This window comes from Hypanus sabinus, chromosome X2 (genome assembly GCF_030144855.1).
Source record: "Hypanus sabinus isolate sHypSab1 chromosome X2, sHypSab1.hap1, whole genome shotgun sequence".
NCBI classification, from domain to species: Eukaryota; Metazoa; Chordata; class Chondrichthyes; order Myliobatiformes; family Dasyatidae; genus Hypanus; species Hypanus sabinus.
This window is the reverse complement of record NC_082739.1, coordinates 37,259,318-37,280,706: the sequence shown is the minus strand read 5'-3', so window position 1 is coordinate 37,280,706 and position 21,389 is coordinate 37,259,318. Positions and strand designations below refer to the sequence as shown.

The 21,389-nt window shown below is 44.1% G+C and overlaps 1 protein-coding gene across 3 annotated transcripts in view; it reads right to left on the bottom strand.

The window, feature by feature from the left end:
• pknox2 (pbx/knotted 1 homeobox 2) overlaps positions 1 to 21,389 on the bottom strand; it is a 489,281-nt gene that overhangs the window by 274,195 nt on the left and 193,697 nt on the right. The window lies entirely within an intron of this gene.

Below are 21,389 nucleotides of genomic sequence, written 5' to 3'. Positions count from 1 at the left end.
CTCTGATATCATATCCGCCCGGAGAGGGTGGGCGCTAGGGATTAAATGCCAGCACCGCGAAGTTTGAATAAACTAGTCTCAAAACGACTTACCGACTGTGTGTCGTCTCTAGCTCTGTATGTAGTACATCGCTACATTGGTGACCCCGAAGGTCCAAACGGGATTTGGACCAAAGATGACCGACTCTTCATCTGTTCACACAATTTCACTAAAACTGCTGACTTTCTGGATGCTGCGACCACGCGTGTGGTTTAGCCAAGCAGAAGCCCAGTTCCAGATTCAGCAGATATCCTCTGATTCCACGCGTTACTACCACGTGGTGAGCGCCCTCGACCAGGAGACGGCCACCCAGGTTGCAGATTTCATACAGTCACCCCCAGAAGAAGGCAAATATGAAGCATTCAAAGCGCTGCTCATTGGGACCTTTGGCCTCTCACGGCGTGAGCGGGGTGCCCGCCTGCTTCACCTGGACGGTTTGGGAGGCAGTCTGCCCTCAGCATTGATGAACGAGATGCTGGCCCTGGCTGATGGACACAAGCCCTGCCTCATGTCCGAGCAAGCGTTCCTAGAGCAACTGCCCGAGGACATACATCTGCTGCTGGCCGACACAGATTTCAGCAACCCCCAGAAGTGGCAGTCCAGGCAGATGTGCTGTGGAAAGCCAAGAGGGAGAGTGTGGCGTCCGTCGGTCAGATTACCAGGCCACGCGCCCAACAGCAGACCAGACCAGGCCCGCAGGGGGGCGCACACAACACAGAGGCAGGAGTGAGGAGGACAGTGAACAGTGGTGTTTCTACCACAAGTGGTGGGGCACAGAAGCCTGCCGTTGTTGCCCGCCCTGCAAGGGCCAGGGCCAGGGCCAGCAGCCGCTAATGACTATGGCGGCTGGCCACCAGGACAGCCTCTTGTACATCTGGGACAAACAGTCAGGATGCCGCTTCTTGGTTGACACCGGAGCAGAAATCAGCGTCTTGCCCCCAACGGGGTAGGACACCCGCAACAGGAAGCCAGGACCCACCATAAGGGCCGCAAATGGCAGCACGATACGGACTTACGGCACCCGCACAGTGCAGCTGCAGTTCTGCGCCAGCCGGTTCACGTGGGACTTCACACTGGCCGCCATGGCCCAACCACTCCAGGGGGCGGACTTCTTGTGAGCTCACAGCCTGTTGGTCGACTTGCAAGGGAAAAGACTGGTACATGCCAAGACTTTCCAGACGTTCTCCCTGGGTGAAGCCAAGTTGCCGGCCCCACACCTGGACTCAATCATGCTGTCGGACAACGAATTCACCAGAATCCTCGCGGACTTTCCATCGATTCTGGCACCGCAGTTCACGGCAGCCATGCCTAGACACAGGGTTCAGCACCACATTCCGACCCAGGGACCACCCCTCCACGCCCGTGCATGAAGGCTCCTCCCGGAAAAGTTCCGCCTGGCGAAGGAGGAGTTCAAGAGGATGGAGGAATTGGGGATTGTACGGAGGTCCGACAGCCCATGGGCCTCCCCCCCTGCATATGGTGCCCAAAGCAGCTGGGGGTTGGAGACCATGCGGAGACTACTGCAGACTGAACGAGGCTACAACTCCAGACCGCTACCCCGTGCCGCACAAGCAGGACTTTGCAGCAAACCTGCACGGAGCAAGAATCTTTTCCAAGGTAGACTTTGTCCGGGGATACCATCAAATCCCGGTGCATCCTGAAGACATCCCCAAAACAGCACTCATCACCCCGTTCGGCCTGTTTGAGTTCCACCGAATGCCGTTCGGCCTGAAGAATGTCGCACAGACGTTCCAGCGGCTAATGGATGTGGTGGGACGCGACCTGGACTTTGCGTTCATCTATTTGGATGACATCCTTATAGCCAGCAGTAGTCACCAGGAACATCTGTCCCACCTCCGCCAGCTCTATTCCCGCCTGAGTGATTTCGGCCTCATGATTAACCCGGCCAAATGCCAGTTCGGTCTTGGCAGATGCCGCGATGCTGGTGCACCCCAGAACGGACGTTTCGACCGCCCTCACGGTGGACACATCCGACACAGCAGTTGGTGGGGTGCTGGAGCAGCTCATAGAGGGGTGCTGGCAACCCCTGGCATTCTTCAGCTAGCACCTACGACCACATGAACTCAAGTACAGTGCTTTCGACCAGGAGCTGTTGGCACTGTATCTGGCAATCCGGCATTTCAGGTACTTCTTAGAAGTATTCACCGCATTCACGGACCACAAACCGTTGACCTTCACGTCCACGAAGGTGTCCGATCCCTGGTCGGCTCGCCAGCAGCGACATCTGTCCTACATCTCCGAGTACACGACGGACATCCAGCATGTCTCGGGAAAGGACAACGTCATGGTGGACGCACTCTCCAGACCAGCTGCCCAGGCCCTGTCCCTGGGGGTGGACTATGCAGCACTGGCAGAGGCGCAGCAGGCAGACGACAAGATGCCCAGCTACAGGATCACAGTCTCGGGTTTGCAGCTGCAGGACTTTCTCGTAGGCCCAGGTGATAGGACCCTCCGGTGCGATGTGGCTACCGGCCAACCTCGCCCCATCGTCCCGGCAGCCTGGAGGCAGCAAGTTTTCGACTCCAAACACGATTTGGTGCACCCATCTATCAGGACAACCACCCGGCTGGTCTCCATAAAGTTCGTGTGGCAGGAATTCGCAAGCAGGTCAGTGAATGGGCCAGAATATGCGCGCAGTGCCAAACAGCCAAGGTGCAGCGGCACACTAAAGCCCCGCCGCAGCAGTTCGAACCCACCCACCGGAGGTTCGACCACATTCATGTGGATATCGTGGGCCCCCTACCAGTGTCCCGAGGAGTGCGGTACCTCCTAACTATGGTAGACCAGTTCACAAGGTGGCCAGAGGCAGTCCCGCTCACCGACACATCTGCCGATTCCTGCGCCCGAGCACTGATCGCAACCTGGGTAGCACGTTTCAGGGTACCGGCCCACATTACCTCCGACAGAGGCGCCCAGTTCACCTCCAGCCTGTGGTCAGCTGTGGCCAGTCTGTTGGGAATGCAGCTACACACCACCCACAGTCGAACGGACTGGTGGAACGCTTCCACCGTCACTTGAAGTTGGCTCTCATGGCCCGCCTGAGAGGACCTAACTGGGTGGACGAGCTTCCCTGGATCCTGCTTGGAATTCGCACAGCGCCCAAAGAGGATCTGCACACCTCGTCGGCCGAGTCGGTGTATGGCGCACCCCTGGCCATCCCAGGAGAGTTCATACCAGCCCCAAGGGGGCAAGAGGAAGAACCCGCAGCAGTCCTGGACAGACTACGCGAAAGGCTCGGCAACCTGGCCCCCGTACCAACTTCACAGCACGGACGGACCCCGACCCATGTACCCAAAGACCTGCAGAGCTGTAAGTTTGTGTTTGTACGAGGGGGCGGACACCGGGCACCGCTACAGTGGCCGTACGAGGGGCCGTTCAAGGTGATCAACAACGGGTCCACGTACGTTCTGGACATTGGGGGGAAAGAGGAGGTTTTCACGGTGGACCGACTCAAACCAGCCCATGTGGACTTGGCGCTGCCGGTGGAGGTTCAGGCACCGCGGCGCAGAGGCAGACCTCCCAAACAGAGGCTGATCCAGACTGTGGACATTGGGGGGTGTATTGCCGGTTCTGGGGGGGTTATGTGGCGACCCACTTTCTGTGCAGCGAACCGGCTCACAAATAGCCCGCGCGCGGGGAGAGACTTTGGTAATGCACCTCTGACGTCATTTCAACCCGGAGAGGGCGGATGCTAGGGATTAAATGCCAGCGCCGTGAAGTTTGAATAAACTAGTCTCGAAACAACTTACCAACTGCGTGTCATCTCTAGCTCTGTGTGTAGCACATTGCTACAAGGGGAAGATGCCAGAATAAAAAGTCAGGGGGAGGGGAAGGAAGATAGCTAGAAGGTGATAGGTGAAGCCAGGTGGGTAGGAAAGGTAAAGGGCTGGAGAAGAAGGAATCTGAAAGAAGAGTGAACATAAGAGAAAGGGAAGGAAGGGCACAAGGGGGAGGTGTTAGGCAGATGAGAAGAGGTAAGGTGCCAGAGTGAAGAATAGAAGAAGAGGGAAGGGAGAGGGAATTTTTTTTAACTGGAAGGAGAAATCGCCGTTTATGCCTCAGGTTGGAGGTTATCCAGATGGAATATGAGGTGATGCTCCTTCACCCTGAGATTGCCCTCATCGTGGCAGATGAGGAGGCCATGGACCAACATGTTGGAGTGGGAATGGGGAGAAAATTAAAATGGTTAGCCACTGGGAAATTCCGCTTTTGGCGGGTGGCGTTGAGGTGCTTGACAAAGTGGTTCCCCAATTTACGTTGGGTTTCACTAGTGTAGAGGAGGCTCTGTTGGGAGGACTGGATATAAGGATTTCACCACCCCGGTTCCAACAGCTATTTTGTCATTGATAGAGTGAATTGTGATGAAATGTAGCAGTGTCATTTGTAGCCAAATATAAATTAATGAATTGAACTATCTGTATCGTGTTCAATGAAAATACTGGGACTGAATACCAAACCCTTATACAACTGAACAAAGTGACTTTATTACAATACAATCATTAGAAGTGCAGGTGTAAGTCCCAGCGACAGCTCAGAGCACAACATGATTTATGTGTTTTTAAGTGACCTACACTGAGGGATAACGTAGCTCTCCATGCATAGTCTCAACAAAACACTATTTGTTTATAGAGAATAGCTAATATCAGTAACAATTTTCATAGCCTTTCAATGAAGCATTATTAATCAGAACTTCACATCAGATGACCAAAGCCTCAACCACTAAAGATTATTCTTAATCACCATTTTAAAAAAGACAAAAATGGAAAGACTCAGGGAGAGATTCAGAAATATTGGGATTGCTAACTGAAAGAAGATCTGCCAATATGAATCCAATGGAAAATAGGGAGGCGGTTTTGGGAAAACACAGAGCTGGAGGCTCGCGGGGCTTTGCCTCGTGAAGCTCGCCCTAAAGATCCATTTTTTTAAAAAAAGCGCTTCAACAATATTAAAAAGCAGCTCACTGGAGAGATACACTGCTAAGCAACACAGTCAACTCCAGAACAAGACGTGCTCGTTACTGCATTTGCAAGGTCTCTCACGTATTAGCTTCCTACGAGGTCAGATGGTTCCAGTTTACCATTCACACATCTTCCACCAGGCAGCCAGGTCCAGTTGGGGCCTGACTTGGCAGGACTCAGTAATAAGAGTTGACTTCTTTTAATATTAAAAAAAATTGAACATACTTAAGCAAGTACTGTATATTCCCTTCAGATCATACATTTTATTTCAACCAGTACTGTTCATTATTGAGATAACAGAAGTGGAAAAACGTGTTGGGGTGGGGGGGGTGGCTGGAATCTGATTTTAATCTTGTCTACTGACAAGAAAATAAAAACACAGATCACCACAAGACAAAGACCAGAAAACAGGAAGATAAAATAGAAATATATCTGAACAGCCACCAGATAACAGAGATACCACCCCAACAGAAGAATATCTAGAGGAATCGTTATATCATTATTTCCAAAAGAAATGAATGATTCCTGATGTGGTTAGTTGACTTTCTTTCTCATGTTAATATATAGCATCAAAATACCCTGCTCACAGCCTCACTGCCAGCAGAGTTTGTTTTAAAAAAAGAACGCAGGACCCGTGAGAATAAAAGGCAGTGGGCTTAATTATGCATCAATTGTAATGCATAGATTTTAGTTTTCTGCTTCACAAAATCTGTTTGAGGACATCAGTGGGGGGTTAATGAAAAGGTCGATTAGTCATTTAGGATTCACAAACTTAACTCAAACTGCACCATTACAAACATACACTGCAAATGAGATTAGCCTTTCAGGGAATCAGTTTAAGGTTTTAACAGAGATTTGTGCTATCAGCCTTTGCTTTTAATATAAAGGATTTTTTTTATATTTTATGATTGCTAAATTGGAATGAAAATTAATTGCAGGAAGAGATGCTTGCAAAGGACTGTGGGTAGTGGTGTCTGTAAAGATGAAATTGAAATGCAAGTGATCATAGATGTGACACTCCCTCCCATTCCTGGACTTGACTGTATAGCAACATCAGGCTTACCCCAAGTTGCCAGAGAATTTGATGTTTATTAACAGCTCTTTTGTGAGGTAGGCAGACATCCAGCATTGTCCTGGAGTTTCCAAGAAAGGTCAATTAATATTCTGCACAGTGCTGCAAGCAACCCTCGGAAAGAAAACTCAAAGAGCATTAAAAGAGGTCTGTTTTCCTTGATTAGAGACTTCAGATGCTGGAACCTGGGGCAACTCAGTGCTCGCAAAATCCAGCAAGTCAGACAGCATCTATAGAGGGAATTGGAGAGCTAACATTTCAGACTGAGGCCCTTCATCTGGACTATTATTTTAAATTACTGAATAAAATAAAGACAGGGTCATTCAGAGGCAGCAAGTGACAATGATTTAATAAGAAGATTGAAAACAAAACAACAAAAAAAGACTATCAAAATGTTACCTGTCCATTTCCCTCCACAGATGCTGCCTGATCTGCTGAGTTCCTCCATCACCTAACGTGGTTGCAGGTTTCAGCATCTGCGGCCCCTTGTGTCTCTATAAAATAAAAGTTAGCTACCTGGTTCTCTGCCCGGTTGGTGTCTGAAGTAAGTGAAAATTAAACTAGCTTATGTTGTTATATTTATTATGCACATTGGACCACTCTGACCATTTTCCAATCCCATGCATTTACACAGCACCACACTTCCACTCACTCCTCTGCAGAGCACATCCTGAGGGACTCACAGTGGACAATTTCCCCAATGACAAACAAGGGTCCTATTGCATGTGCATCCAAAAGTCTTGGGAAGGAAAGAAATAGAAACACTTCATCACTTTTGAAATGCAGACAAAGAAGCCATAATTCATTCTTGCAACCAATAGCACCCTATAAAACAGCCAACCCGGCTCAACTTTGATAGCATCATTAGCAGCAATCAGGTTTTCAACAACCAAACTCTGACTTCACCCTTTTTTTTGTATTGAAAACTACAAGAACTCTAGCCTTTAACATTCTTCAAGTAAGGATAAAGCTAAAGTAAACAAGACAACAACATTTGCGTCAGGATCTTTGAGAAAAAAAACACAAGTGAAATCTTGACATTTTTTTCATTATTAATGTACTGTTGTTTTTCAACTAAGTTGGCATGGTTTAGTTCGTAAAACATCTGGAAGCGCCGAATTGCACTTACTATTTGTGTTAAATTAGCTTAGCCTAGCTGGAGCATCTTTAGAAACAACAGAAGCTGTTCTTTAGTTGGAAAAGGAAAAAGCCTGAGAGAGTTTCTACTGCCGAGCACCCTACTCTGATGTCTGCCAGTATGAACATAGGGGTAAATGTCAGGAAAGGGATGGGGGGGGGTGGGTGGGAGGGAAGACACCATGACAGTCAGGACAACACATAGTAGAACGAGAGTCTACCAACAAACAATGGTCAAATCCCTAAAGAATGCTCTTTGCAGAGAGTTACTGCTGAATACATAGTGTCCCTGGCATCCCAAAATGCAGGACCTTCAGAAAAAAGCACCAGAGCAGGAGAGCATTCAACCCCTCACACATGTCCAGTTATTCATTCAGATCATGGTCGATCTGTACTTTAATACCATTCTACTGACCTGATTCTTCTCTTTCCAGCCAATAAATCTATTGAGCTCAGTCTCCAGAGCTATAAATGACCCAATGACACTCTACCATATGAGAATTCCAAATTTCTACCACATCTTAAAGTAATTCCTAATTGTCATCTTGACATTTATTGTCTCTTGAATTCATCTCCTCCTTGCTGACAATCAACACCAGGGCATCTGAAGGATGCGTGCTTAGCCCAGTGCTCTACTCTCTCTACAATTATGATTGTGCGGCTAGGCACCTCAAAAACATCTTCTATAAATTCGCCGACACCACTGTTGTTGGCTGAGTATCAGATGGCAACGAGGAGGCATACACGAGTGAGACAAACCGCCTGGTTGAGCAGTGTCGCAACAACCTTGCACGCAATATCATTAAGACCAAAGAATTGATTGTGGACTTCAGGAGGAGGATCTTGGGAGAACTTGGGAGAAATATAACATCAAGGGGTCAGCAGAGGAAAGGTTGAGCAGCTTCAAGTTCCACTCCATCAACATCTCAGAGAATCTATTCTGGGCCCAAAATATTGAAGCAATCACATAGGCGGCACACCAGTGGCTATACTTCATGAAGAGACTAAGGAGATTCAGCATGTCACCAAAGACGTTAGAAGATTTCTACAGATGTGCCATGGAGAGCATTCTGACTGTTTGCATCATTGTCTGGTATGGAGGCTCGAATGCACAGGATCACAAGAAGATGCACAGGGTTGTAGACTTGGCCAGTTCTGTCATGGGTACAAGCCCCTACTCCATCGAGGAAATCTTTAAAAAACAGTGCCTCAAAAAGGCGGCATCCATCATTAATGAGCCTCACCATCTGGAACATGCCCTCTTTTTATTATCATCATTATGGAGGAGGTACAGGAGCCTGAAGGTCCACACTTCTTCCCTTCGGCCATCAGCTTCTAAACAGTCCATGAACACAACTCGCTATTCCTCTTTTGTAAGCTTTATATCTTGCACTGTACTGCTACCACACAACAACAGATTTCATGACATATGTCAGTGACAACAAACTTGATTCTGGAATATTCTAACTCCAATTACATCCCTTCAGTCTTGTTCCCATGAGCAGAGTGAATGGCATTGCAGTACCACTTCTCGTAAATTATTTTAGCATTTTACAGACCTGGATCATAAGACCATCTCAAATCAGAGAAATGCAACGTATTCCATTGCCTCCAGTCCTCTTCAGCTGACGTTCTAAGCCCTGGTTTCATTCTGTTGAATCTTTATTACAGTCTCAATATTTTTATTAGGTCATTACTTCCTCTCTTTTATGTTCAACCGCCTCTGAGGTTACAAAAAATGCTCCAATAACTGTTTTTTAAAAGAGTGGCCTCATTAGTGAGGTAAGGAAAGATGATGCAAGTGGGGAGGAAAATGAGAGATTTGATAGGATTAATGCAAGCAGACTTTTCCCACTAAGGGCGATAGGTTAAAGGTGAAAGGTGAAATATTTAAGGGGCATTTACTCGCGTGGTGTTAAGTGTGGAACAAGCTGCCACAGGAAGTCATAGATATGGATTCAATTTCAACATTTAAGAGACGTTTGGATGAGTAAGTGGGAAGGAGGGGTACAGAGGGCTATGGCCCAGGTGTAGGTCAAAGGGACTTGCGCAATAACAGTTTGGCACAGACTAGATGGGCCAAAGGGCCTGTTTCTGTGCATTGTGCCCTTGTGAAAGAAAATGCAGGGAAAAAAAATTATTAGGCGAGGAAAATTTGTGCTGAATTTTCCTTTCCAAATCCCTTCTCATCTAGCTGGAGTGAGCTTAACAGTATTTTTCTGAAAAGGTGTTTGTGCAGAAGAAAATAAACTACAGAAACTCCCACAATGGTTTTCCTCCATGGGGACTTGAGCACTGAGGATTATTGTATTCAGGAGAATGGAACTGCAAATATTCTGTTCTACTTACATGACTGGTGCTGGCAGGGCTGAGATCAGGTAGTTACTAAATTTTGAGTTGTTTCTTACAGTGTGTGAAAATAAAACATACTTCCCTAACAGCTTCACTTCAAGAGGTTTTGGAATGTTTATCGCACTGGGATATTGCAACATGCAGTATAGGCTAAAATAGATTCATCCAGTATGGAGAACTGTCTTTACCTAGACAAAACAAAAATCACCAACTGAGGGATTATCTAGGAAAGTAAGGTGAAATGAGCTTAAATTGGCCCTTGGAGCAACAGACTGAACATTAGAAATGGACTCTGCTCATCCTCTGTCTCGTATTATGACATTTACATTTCAGATAAAAGTGCAAATGTAATTTTTTTTTTAAATCAGCCAACAAGACTTCTCCAAGGATAATGTTAAACACCAACAGGAAAAAAAGATGAATAAAATCAGATTTATAGATATTTTAGTAATTTTGTGAAGATGTCCTGGTGTAACATTGAAATGAAGCACAGTGTCATGAACATAACTTTTTCTCTACTAATATCATGATTTTTTTTTCCAGAAAAACTCCTTGTGTTTGGAATATCCTTCACCATATTTATTTTCTACTTCTGTGTATCACTGTTGAGATTGACACCTCCAGCCCATCCTATAGATGCCCCTTATGTTTTGGGCTTCTGAAATACTGCAGATTGGCTCACTAGACCACAGAGAGTGAATCACATTGATATGGAACTGGAATCTACACTGCCTAGACCAGTGAAGCATGGCACATCCTCAGCCCTAAAGGGAACCAGCTGTGTTTTTAAAAATAGCTTTGAAAAAGTCAGGTTGATGTAATGACATCATTACTTTTATTTCCATATTAAAAAATACCAAATTCTCAAGACTTCCATGGCAGAATTTTAATCCACGTGTAATAAATCTGGTCTCTGGATTACTAATACAGTATTATAATTAACATGGCATTCTGGTCACTTACAAGAAGTGGTGTGGAACAGTCTGGATACACAATAACCTTCCACTCATGAGGTTGAATCCTGCTCTACAGAAAAAGTTCTGAGCATGAGGGCATTAGGAAGCTGTAGTTGGTCTTTTAGCCCTTCATTTCTGCTCCATCAATAAATAAGATCATGGTTGATCTTTCTTCTCAGTGCCATCTCTTGTACTTACACCAAATACCTCAATTCCCTAAATATCTAAAACATTACTGATCTCCGTAATGCACTTTGCAACAAAATCTCTGTTTGAGAATTCCACCGATTCACTATCACCAGGGTGATTAAATTTCTTTCCATCTCAGTTCTGAGTAGTGGACACCTGGTTTGAGAGAATCCAGCCGAGGAAACATCATCTCTGCACCTACTCTGTCAAGTCTGTAAGAGTTTTGTGTTTGTCCGTTTGAGATCACCCCAGATACTTCTAAATGCAGAAGTGCTTAGACCCAGTGTGCTTGATCCCTCTGCATTGAAAAATCATACAGGCCCAGGTTCAAACTGATGCACCAGTGAATTCTGTCCATTTAAAGTAGATCCCCCATGTTAGAGAGAATGGCTGTGCACACAATATTCCAGGTGTGATCCCACCAGTACTCCATACAACCTTTTCATTCTCATACTAGAATCTCTTTGCAATAAAAGCAAAAATAATGTTTACCTTCCTAATTGCTTCTACATCCTCACATTAACTTTCAGTGATCCCTGTGCAAGGACACCAGGCTCCCTCTAAACACTAACACACATCAAACTCACATCTTTTCCATCTTTTTCTATCAAAGTAAGTACCATCATGTTTCCCACAATATATTCCATCTAACTCATCAGCATCCATTCATTTAGCCTGTCCATAAATTTTTAAATCTCTCTGCGTTCCCTCACAATTTTTGTTTACATACCACCAAAAGCTGACGTTAATCAGTTCATCCTGATGCATTTAAGATCATAGTTGGAGACTTTAATCAGGCTTGTTTGAAGAAATCTCTGCCCAATTATCATCAGCAGATAACCTGCAACACCAGAGACCACTGCTGATAAGAAATGCTCAGAACCATTCCATGCTCAGAACACATTTCAGGGAATCTGATCACTTGGCTGTCCTTCACCTACCTGGATACAGGCAGAGGCTAAAAGATAGTCATGGACGAGATTGTCCCCACAAAATCATTCAGAGTCTTCCCCAACCAGAAGCCCCGGATGAACCATGAGATCCACAACTCACTGAGGAACAGATCAGTGGCGTTCAGGTCTGGTGTTCACGGTACGATCCCCGGAAAGCTGTCTCACAGGTGAAGTAGCAATTCCAGACCAAACTTGAATCACTGGGGGACGCTTGACAGCTGTGACAAGGCTTGAATGCTATCACCTCTTACAAAATGAAACCAAGCAACAGAGATGACAACAAGGCTTTGCTCCCAGATGAGGTTAGTGCCTTCTATGCACGCTTTCACAGACAAAAAAAACAGGCACCTTCACGAATTCCCACAGCCTCCGATGACCCTGTGATTTCAGTCTTTGAGATCAATGTGAGAGCGTCGCTCAGGAGGGTGAACCCACGGAAAGCATCCAGCCCAGATGGGATGCCTGGCCAAGTACTAAAGACCTGTGTCGATCAACAGGTTCACCGATATCTTTAATCTCTCACTTCTGCGGTCTGAAGTGCTCACCTGCTTCGAGCAGGCTTCAATTATACCACTGCCTAAGAAGAATGTGGTAACCTGCCTCGATGACTATCATCAAGTAGCACTTAGATCCACTGTAATGAAGGGCTTTGAGAGGTTGGTGATGAAACATATCAACTCCTGCCTGAGAAACCACTTAGATCTGCTCCAATTAGCCCACCAGCACAACATGTCCACAGCAGATGCCAATTCATTGGCTCTTTACTTAACCCTGGAACATCTGGACAGCAAAGTTGCATGCATCAGGATGTTTTCTATCAACTACAGCTTGGCATTCAATACTATCATGCCCTCAAGACTAATAAATAAGCTTCAAGATCTTGGCCTCAATGCCACTCTCACATGCACTCCCCCTCCCTCTCCAGCACCTCTTCATGCAATTGGATCCTTGATTTCCTCACCAGCAGACCCCAGTCATTTCAGATTAGCAACAACATCTCCTCCACAATCTCCATCAGCACAGGTGCACCACAAGGCTGTGTGCTTCGCCCCCTGCTCTACTCGGTTTACACGTGATTGTGAGGCTGAGCACGGCTCCAATGCCATACTTAAGTTTGACAACAACACCACTATTGTTAGCCGAACCAAGGGTGGGGACGAATCAGTGTATAGGAGGGAGACTGAAAATCTGGCTGAGTGGTGCCACAACAACAACCTCTCGCTCAAAGTCAGCAAGACCAAGGAGCTGATTATTAACTACAGGAGCAGGAAAGCAGAGGTCAATGAGCCAGTCCTCACTGGGAGATCAGAGGTGGAGAGAGTCAGCAACTTTAAATTCCTCAGTGTTATCTTTTCAGAGGATCTGTCCAGGGTTCAGCACCTAAGTGCCATTCTGAAGAAAGCACAGCAGCACCTCTACTTTCTTAGATGTTTATGTATGTAACACGCTGTTAAGGTTTCACTGCTAATGTAATGGCCGCAATCTTTGGGTTATGTCTAGAGATAACGGGACATGCTAGCCAATGAACGGGACGTTGTTCTTTCTTCTGTGTCTGGGAGCCGGGAATTCGTGGGTCTTTTGCCGGGTAGAGATGAGGAGAGAAGACGCGAGTGGAGAGAATTGGTAGACCGCCGGACAGAGTGGACTTGGAGCGAGGGTCCGAAGGTCAGCGACAATCGGAGGAGGTCAATGGTGGACGAACAGCCTTATCAGTGAGCTCCAACATTGCGCATTAGACTGTTTCATGAGAATGGGCCCTTTTATCTTTTTTTTAAGTTTTCTTTACTAACCATATAGTCACAGTAAGAATTATAAAGCTCAATTGTTTAATCGCATATTGTGTACTGTCTGTTATTTCGGGGTACTGATTTGTAACGGGGGACACATCGCACAGCATCCACCCTAACGAGATTTCTTAAGTTTGTCCGGGCCAGGGGCTATCACCCCCTATATTAAGCCGCTAGCCAAAGCGAGAGTCACACGTAGATTCGGCATGTCATCTAATAAACTCTTGAATGGCACCTTCTGAAGATCCAAGTACACACTCATTGATTCACACTCACCTGGTCTGCAATTTAAAACATTTAAAAAGTCTAACAATTTCTCAAACATGATTTCCCTTTCATAAATCCATGCTGAATCTGTCTGATCCTGTTATTAATTTCCAAGTGCTTTATTGCCAATCCCTTAATAGATTCCAACATTTTCCCTGCAGATGATATCATGCTAACTGGTTCACCATTTCCCATGCTTTCCTGGAATAGTTGGATTACAATTGCTTAAGTTCCATTCACTAGGAACCACTTAATGATCTATCAAATTTTGGAAAACAACCACCAGTACACCTATTCTCTCCAAGGCCACTTTTATAAAAATATCATCATGAAGGTCACTAGATCCCAGGTATCTGGGGAGTCATTGGCTTTCCCTTCTTTACATTTCTTCAATATTTTTCTTGCAACCTATTGTTTTACACTGTTTCTGAGACCTTCATGACCCCTTCCCTAAAGACAGACAACATGTTTGCTTAATTTTTCTATTATTTCCTTTCTTAACAATATAAGTTCCCCTGTTTCATTTTGTAATTTTTTCCTATTTTTTTTTACGCAACTGCAAGAGCTTTTACAATCTGTTTCAGTACCTTACTTAATCTCTGCAATGGCTGCAACACATTTAATGCTAGGTGTTTGTGCCTTAAAGTGATATGCACCTGTCAAGCCATCGTAAAATCATCCCAAATACAGTAATTCTTCGCCTTTTGGAAGCTTTCTTAATTCGCTCTATGATTACAACTCCAATTCAGAAAAAAGTAAGAGCTAATTTGAAGTTCCATTATAGCAGAGTTTAATTTTACGAAGTTCAAAGGATAACACTCAGTTTTAAGAATTTCAGATGATTTTGGTTTACATCATTTCACATGAGCAAGTGGCACCCATACAATAACTTTACCCAAATCTTATAATGTATACTAAATCGTAATTTATTTTCCTGTGTGGAAGTGTTTGTGCTACAGAAAGCCATGCCTTTAGTGGTGTTTATTGTTGTCAGCAGGCACCCCCAAGTCAGATCAGAATCAGGTTTAACATCACTGACAGATGTCATGAAATTTGATGTTATGAGGCAGCAGTACATTGCAATACATAATAACTGTAAATTACAGTAAGGAGATTTACAAGGATGTTGCCTGGATTGGGGAGCATGCCTTAGGAGAATAGTTTGATTGAACTCGGCCTTTTCTCCTTGGAGCGACGGCGGATGAGAGGTGACCTGATAGAGGTGTACAAGATGATGAGAGGCATTGATTGTGTGGATAGTTAGAGGCTTTTTCCCAGGACTGAAATGAGTAACAGGAGAGGGCACAGTTTTATGGTGCTTGGAAGTAGGTACAGAGGAGATGTCAGGGGTAAGTCTTTATTCAGAGAGTGGTGAGTGCGTGGAATGGGCTGCCGGCAACGGTGGTGGAGGCGGATACGATAGGGTCTTTTAAGAGACTTTTAGATAGGTACATGGAGCTTAGAAAAATAGAGGGCTATAGGTAAGCCTGGTCATTTCTAAGGTAGGGACATGTATGGCACAACTATGTGGGCCGAAGGGCCTGTATTGTGCTGTAGGTTTTCTATGTTTCTATATATATATATACATACATACACACACACACACACACACTGTTTCTTTAAAAGTTAAATAAGTAGTGCAAAAAAGAAAAAAAATGTGGTGAGGCAGTGTTTGTGGGCTCAACTTTCATTCAGAAATCAGACAGCAGAGGGGGAGAAGCTGCTCCTGAATCGTTGCCTGTGTCCCTCCTGCCTGATAGTATCAATGAGAAGGGAGCATGTCCTCAGTGACGGGGGTCCTTAATAATGGATGCCACCTTTTTGAGGCACTGCTCTTTCAAGATGTGTAATACACTATGGAGGCTAGTGCCCAAGATGGAGCTGACTAATTTTACAACTTGCTGTAGCTTCTTTCAATCCTGAGCAGTAGCCGCCCCACTCTCGCCCCATACCAGATGGTGATACTCTCCAAGGTATATCTGTAGAAATTTGCAAGTGTCTTTGATGACAGACATCAAATTCCCAACAAAATATAACTTCTTTGTAACTGCATCGATATGTAGGGCCCAAGATAGATTCCCAGAGATATTAACACTCAAGAACAGATAAAGGTAACTTCAGAATAGTGATAATGACAATACCCCATTCTGATAAATTCCAATCTTGCTTCAAATGAGGCATGCTTCCTTTTCCACAGGACTAAAATATACTCTAACTATACATTTCTCTTACAGACAAACAAGAGTTTCATTTACTTTTTTAGGCTGGGTTTCAGCCTTAGAGCCCACAAGAAAAAGAGCCAAACATTATATTTAAATAAGTTCACGTTTAAGTTTAATTATCATTCAACTATACAGAAACACAGCCAAACAAAATAGCGTTCCTCTGGGACCAAGGTGCTCATCGCAGTTCCAACAGTCATATACAGCTCAAGGCACATATAAGATAGCAGTAAACATACCTTCTCACAAATATATATATATATTTTGTATAGCCATCAGCCCTGCATATAAGCTGAAGCAGCATCTACAGAGGGAAATGCTCCTTACTGGGCTACTAAGGCAGAAAGTTCCACTGACAGGGATTCTGATTTACGTAAACCAATTCAATTTTTACGGCGATCCACCACCAGTTTTCATTAAGTACACAATATAAAAGTTAAACCTAAAATTTAACATATGCTACTACGTAATTCTATTCTGATCTAAAGAAACAATGCACAAACTAATTGCTAGTCTTTCAATGGCACAGAAGATAAAGCACCTGGCACAAATTTGAATGTTTTTAACTGCTAACTTATTTAGATGAAGGACCACCTTATCAGAAGAAACCCAGGAGGCTGCAGGTACTGGAATCCGCAGCAAAAAATAATCTGCTGGAGAAACTCAGTGAGTCAGACATCTGTAGTGGAAAGGAACTGCCGATGTTTTGGGTCTGAATCTCCTTATCAAATTTTTTAAATTTCTTCAATGTACCAGTTTAAAGCTCCTGCATACTCACCTATATAAATAATGACAAATTCCTACAGAGATTTCCACTTGTGCTTGAAAGTGTGCCAACAGTCGGGCAGGCAAGTGATCACTGTTTCTCACCACTTTGATTCTTTCAGTGGCCTACCTTCTTAGGCTTCTCGGGCGCTTGTACAAGATTCATAACGCTTTTCTGAGTCTTCACTTGTATTTATCTTCAAACAGCCTTGGGAAAAGCATTTCATATGGTCCTTGTAGGAGAGGATTTTTTTTACGCACAAGGCATTTGCAACATTTTCCACTATTTAAAGATGGCGTTCCTTGTAATAAACTATAGAGCTGTTCCTCAAAATAAACTAAACATTATTTTTGGAATAATAAACGAGCTGCTGGAGATGCTCAGCAGGTCAGGCAGCATCTGTGGAGGGAGAAGTACAACTGCCATTTTAGGTGGAGATCTTTCATCTGGACTTTTTGCTTCTTTCTCCCATGGAACATATATTTACAAAAATCAAACAGGATTTGCCATCTGTTGACCTAACATATAAAAAGCCTTGCAATTATTTTTGCACAATTCCCTTTCTTTCCTCTTCATACCATCTGGAAATATCCTTGATCATCTGCAATTTTTAAGCATCAACGGTACTAAGAGCACAGATAAACAGATGTCTAGAATAGAATCTACATCATTTCTCATTCTGAACCAAACAATTACGTATCATCATAGTTACCCTTCCTTTTTATCCAATTTAATTACTAATTTGGAATCTATTCAATTTTTTTTCAAAATCCAAATATACACTGATTATTTTGTCTCTATTCTATGCAATGTCTATCGGAAGCTGACAGCTAGTTAATTAAATAAGGCCTCATCCAGAATGTTCAAGTGACATCCCTGCACTACATCGCTTACCTAATCACTGCTTAAGCAGCCAGATAGCCAGATATGGAAACACCAGTGCCCAGGAATGGAAACGCCTGGAAAAAGTGACGGGTACAGCCCAGTTCATCACAGGAAAAACGCTCCTGTGATCGAGAAAATCCACAAAGGGCACTGCGACAAGAAAGCAGCATCCATCGTCAAGGACCCTACCATCCAGGATATGCTCTCTTCTCGCTGCCACCATCAGGAAGAAGGTAGAAAACGATTAGGTCCAATGCCAGCAGGTTCAGGAACAGTTATTACCCTTCAACCACCAGGCTCCTGAACCAACCTGGACCCCTTCACTCACCACAACACTGAACAACGTTGAACACAACCTGCTTTCAAGGACACTACAGCTCATGTTCTCAGTATTATTTATTTATTGATATTATTTGCTAGTTTTGTATCTCTTGCACATTGGCTCCTTGTCAGAGTTTGTGCGTAATTTTTCATTGATTCTGTTGTGCTTATTTGTTCAACTGTGAATGCCTGCAAAAATGAATCTCACAGTAGCATTTAGTGACCTGTACACACACTTTGATGATAAGTTTACTTTGAACTTTGAAAGACTGTTGCAGTGACAATTAGATTCCATGCACCTAGAAAAAATATTAGACAGAGCTTTTGATGTGTTTTGCTTGCTTATTTGCAGCCCCCTTCAGAAATGCATACATGTAGTTCTGGGGAGTTGACTTGGCCCTAAGGTTGTTCTCTCAAACAGCTTCACAATATACTAATTTCCATAGCTTGGGTATCACGAAACTATTTAGCTAAGCTAGCAGGCGACCAGTACCTACAAAAGTGACCACAGTCAAACTCTGTAATACTAAGGAAAATAGATGCAACTTTTCCCTCCTGATTCTATATATTTACAGACAATAGGTGCAGGAGTAGGCCATTCGGCCCTTCGAGCCAGGACCACCATTCACTGTGATCATGGCTGATCATCCACAATCAGTACCCCGTTCCTGCCTTCTCCCCATATCCCTTGACTCTGCTATCTTTAAGATATTTAAAATTGCTCCCCTATTACCCCAAATCCACTGTAGGTTGAAACTCTCTAGTCCAGCACCCTTGGTACCTGGCTAACAGCAGACCACGGAAAATGCAGGCTAAATAAATTGCTCCAGTCATCTTCCTGTGAGCAGAAGAACTTCCTGGGTCACATCCGGGCTCCAAGAACAGTCTGCAATTGAAAATTTCTGTTCATCAGAATGCCATTGACTGAGATAGCAAACGGAGGACTGGTAGTTTAATTAACTATAGATCAGTACAGATCATAATTAAATTTACACCTTAGTTAGATCTCAGTAAAAATTAGTTAATTAGAATAAATCTGTACTACAGAATCAAAACATGCTGTATCACAGAATGTTTCAACCTGTAACATGGACTAAATATTTTTATTTCCAACAAACACTAAACTCCACGACTTGTGTTTGATTAGTCACCTTCAAATGTTTGAAAACCTCCTCCAGTTTAGAAAGGTTATAATAATCACAGTGAAGTCTCCATTGACACACAAGGGCTATGTTGCAATGAGGTAGAATGGGTGCATATCTTTTATTCTCCCTTTCAATCAATAAATGACAGCATATACAGTAGGCTACAAAACAAAAGTTAACAATAGATTAAGTAGATTGGGCAGAAAGAAAATCAAAAGCATGAAATGAGGCTTGAAGACATGGCAGTGAAACAAAAGGAGTTTAATATGAGACCAGTGTGACGGAGTGCCAAACTGAAGGTAAGCTCACACAGTAAAAACCATTCATAAACAGCAGCAATCATTATCTGATTTTCTCCATGTTCTAATGAATAATAAGGTTCAGTTTCATGTGATCTTCCCTCAATGTAAATGCTTGCCAATAAATTTACCAGCATTAATAAAATATTTATTAATTCCATTACCTATGTGGAGTTTGCACATCCCCTCTGTGATCACATGGGATTGCCCTGTGTGTTCATCCCACATCCCAAAGACATGCCGGTTGCTAGGGTAATTAGCTACTGTAAATTCCCTCTGACGTAGCTGGGTGGTTGGAGAACCAAGGAGTATTACTAGGCATGTGAAGGAGAATATGTCGTAGGAAAAATGGGGGAGTGGGATTGCCCTAAGAGCAGGCTCAATGGGCTGAATAGTCTCCTGACTTTATGAGAATTTTACAGTCTTAAGATGTTAGGATACAAGGATGTAGTGGTTTCCCAGTGTATATGATGAATAAAGCCCAAGAACAGCTTATGTCAGGATGTGCTCAATATCCACACGGAAGTGCAGTCAGTTTGGAAATATGGTAGTGAATTTGCACATAGCAAAGTTCATAAGCAGGAATGTGACTTAATAAACAACAATCTGTTGGAGAAACTCCGCACATTGTGCAGCATCTATGGATGAAAGGAATTCTCATCATATTGGGTCAAAACTCTGCTCCAGGTCCTGATGTAGGGGTTATGACCCAAAACATTGGCAATTCCTTTCTTCCCACAGATGCTGCTTGACGCTCTGAGCTCTTCCAGCAAATTGGTTGTTGTGCTAGGTTCCAACACCTGCGGTCTTGTCTCCCTCTCTAGTGACTTACTGATGTGTGTTGAAGAACAAATGCTAACCCAACATGAGGAAACATTTCCCAGTTTCTTCAAACTCCGGTAAATTGGTTCATAACTGTCACGTGTACCAAGGCACCTCAAAAACCTTTTTTTTGCATGCCATCTATACAGATCATTTCATGACGTCAATACATCAAGGTAGTACAAGGGAAAGGCAATAACAGATTGCACAGTACCCTCCTCACTGACAGTCAACACAGGCATACCTCAAGGGTGTGTGCTTAGTTAACCCCTCCCCCATCCCCTCTATCTATTACCTCAGTCACTGTGCTGTAAGCTCTTTAAAACAATTTTATATTGCTGTTTATATTGGAAATACATGCTGATCTTTATGCATTGATGCACATTTTATTCCTTTAACCTCTAACATTATTTAATTCTTTATCATTGTTAATAATTTATAATTGTTGAATGTTGTCATTTGTTTCAAGCCATGCCAAACACCTAATAAATGTAAATGTAGGGGAATAAAACTGACCCTTGATCCTTAGCCCACAGCTCTACTCTCTCTGCGCTCATGGCCATGCAGCTCGGGACAGCTCAAATGCCACCTGTAAATTCACTGAGGAAACCACTGTTGTTGGCAGAATCTCAGATGGCGACAAGGAATACAGAAGCGAAACAGATCAACTGGTTAAGTGGGGTCATAATAATAATCTTGCTGTCAATGTCAGCAAGGCCAAAGAATTGATTATAGACTTCAAGAAGGGGAAGTCGGGAGGACACACGTCAATCCTCGCTGAGGGGGCAGCAGTGGAAAGGGTGGGCAGTTTCAAGCTCCTGGGTGTCAACATCTCAGAGGATCCATCCTGGGTCCAACATATTGACGCAATCATGATGAAGACATACCAGCGGCTATACTTTATTAGGAGGTTTGTTACGTCATCAAAGACAAGCAAAGTTCTGTAGATGCATTCTGACTAATTGCATCACTGACTTGGTAGGGAGGCACCAATGCACAGGCCTGGAAGAGACTTCAAAGGGTTGTACACTCAGCCAGCTTCATCATAGCACAAGCCTACCCAATACTGAGGACACTCTCTAACGGTGGTGCCTCAAGAAGCAGTACCCTCACCATCCAGGACACGTTCTCTTCTCATTACCACCATCAGGGAGGTGGCACAGGAGCCTGAAGTCCTATACTCAACAATTTAGGAACA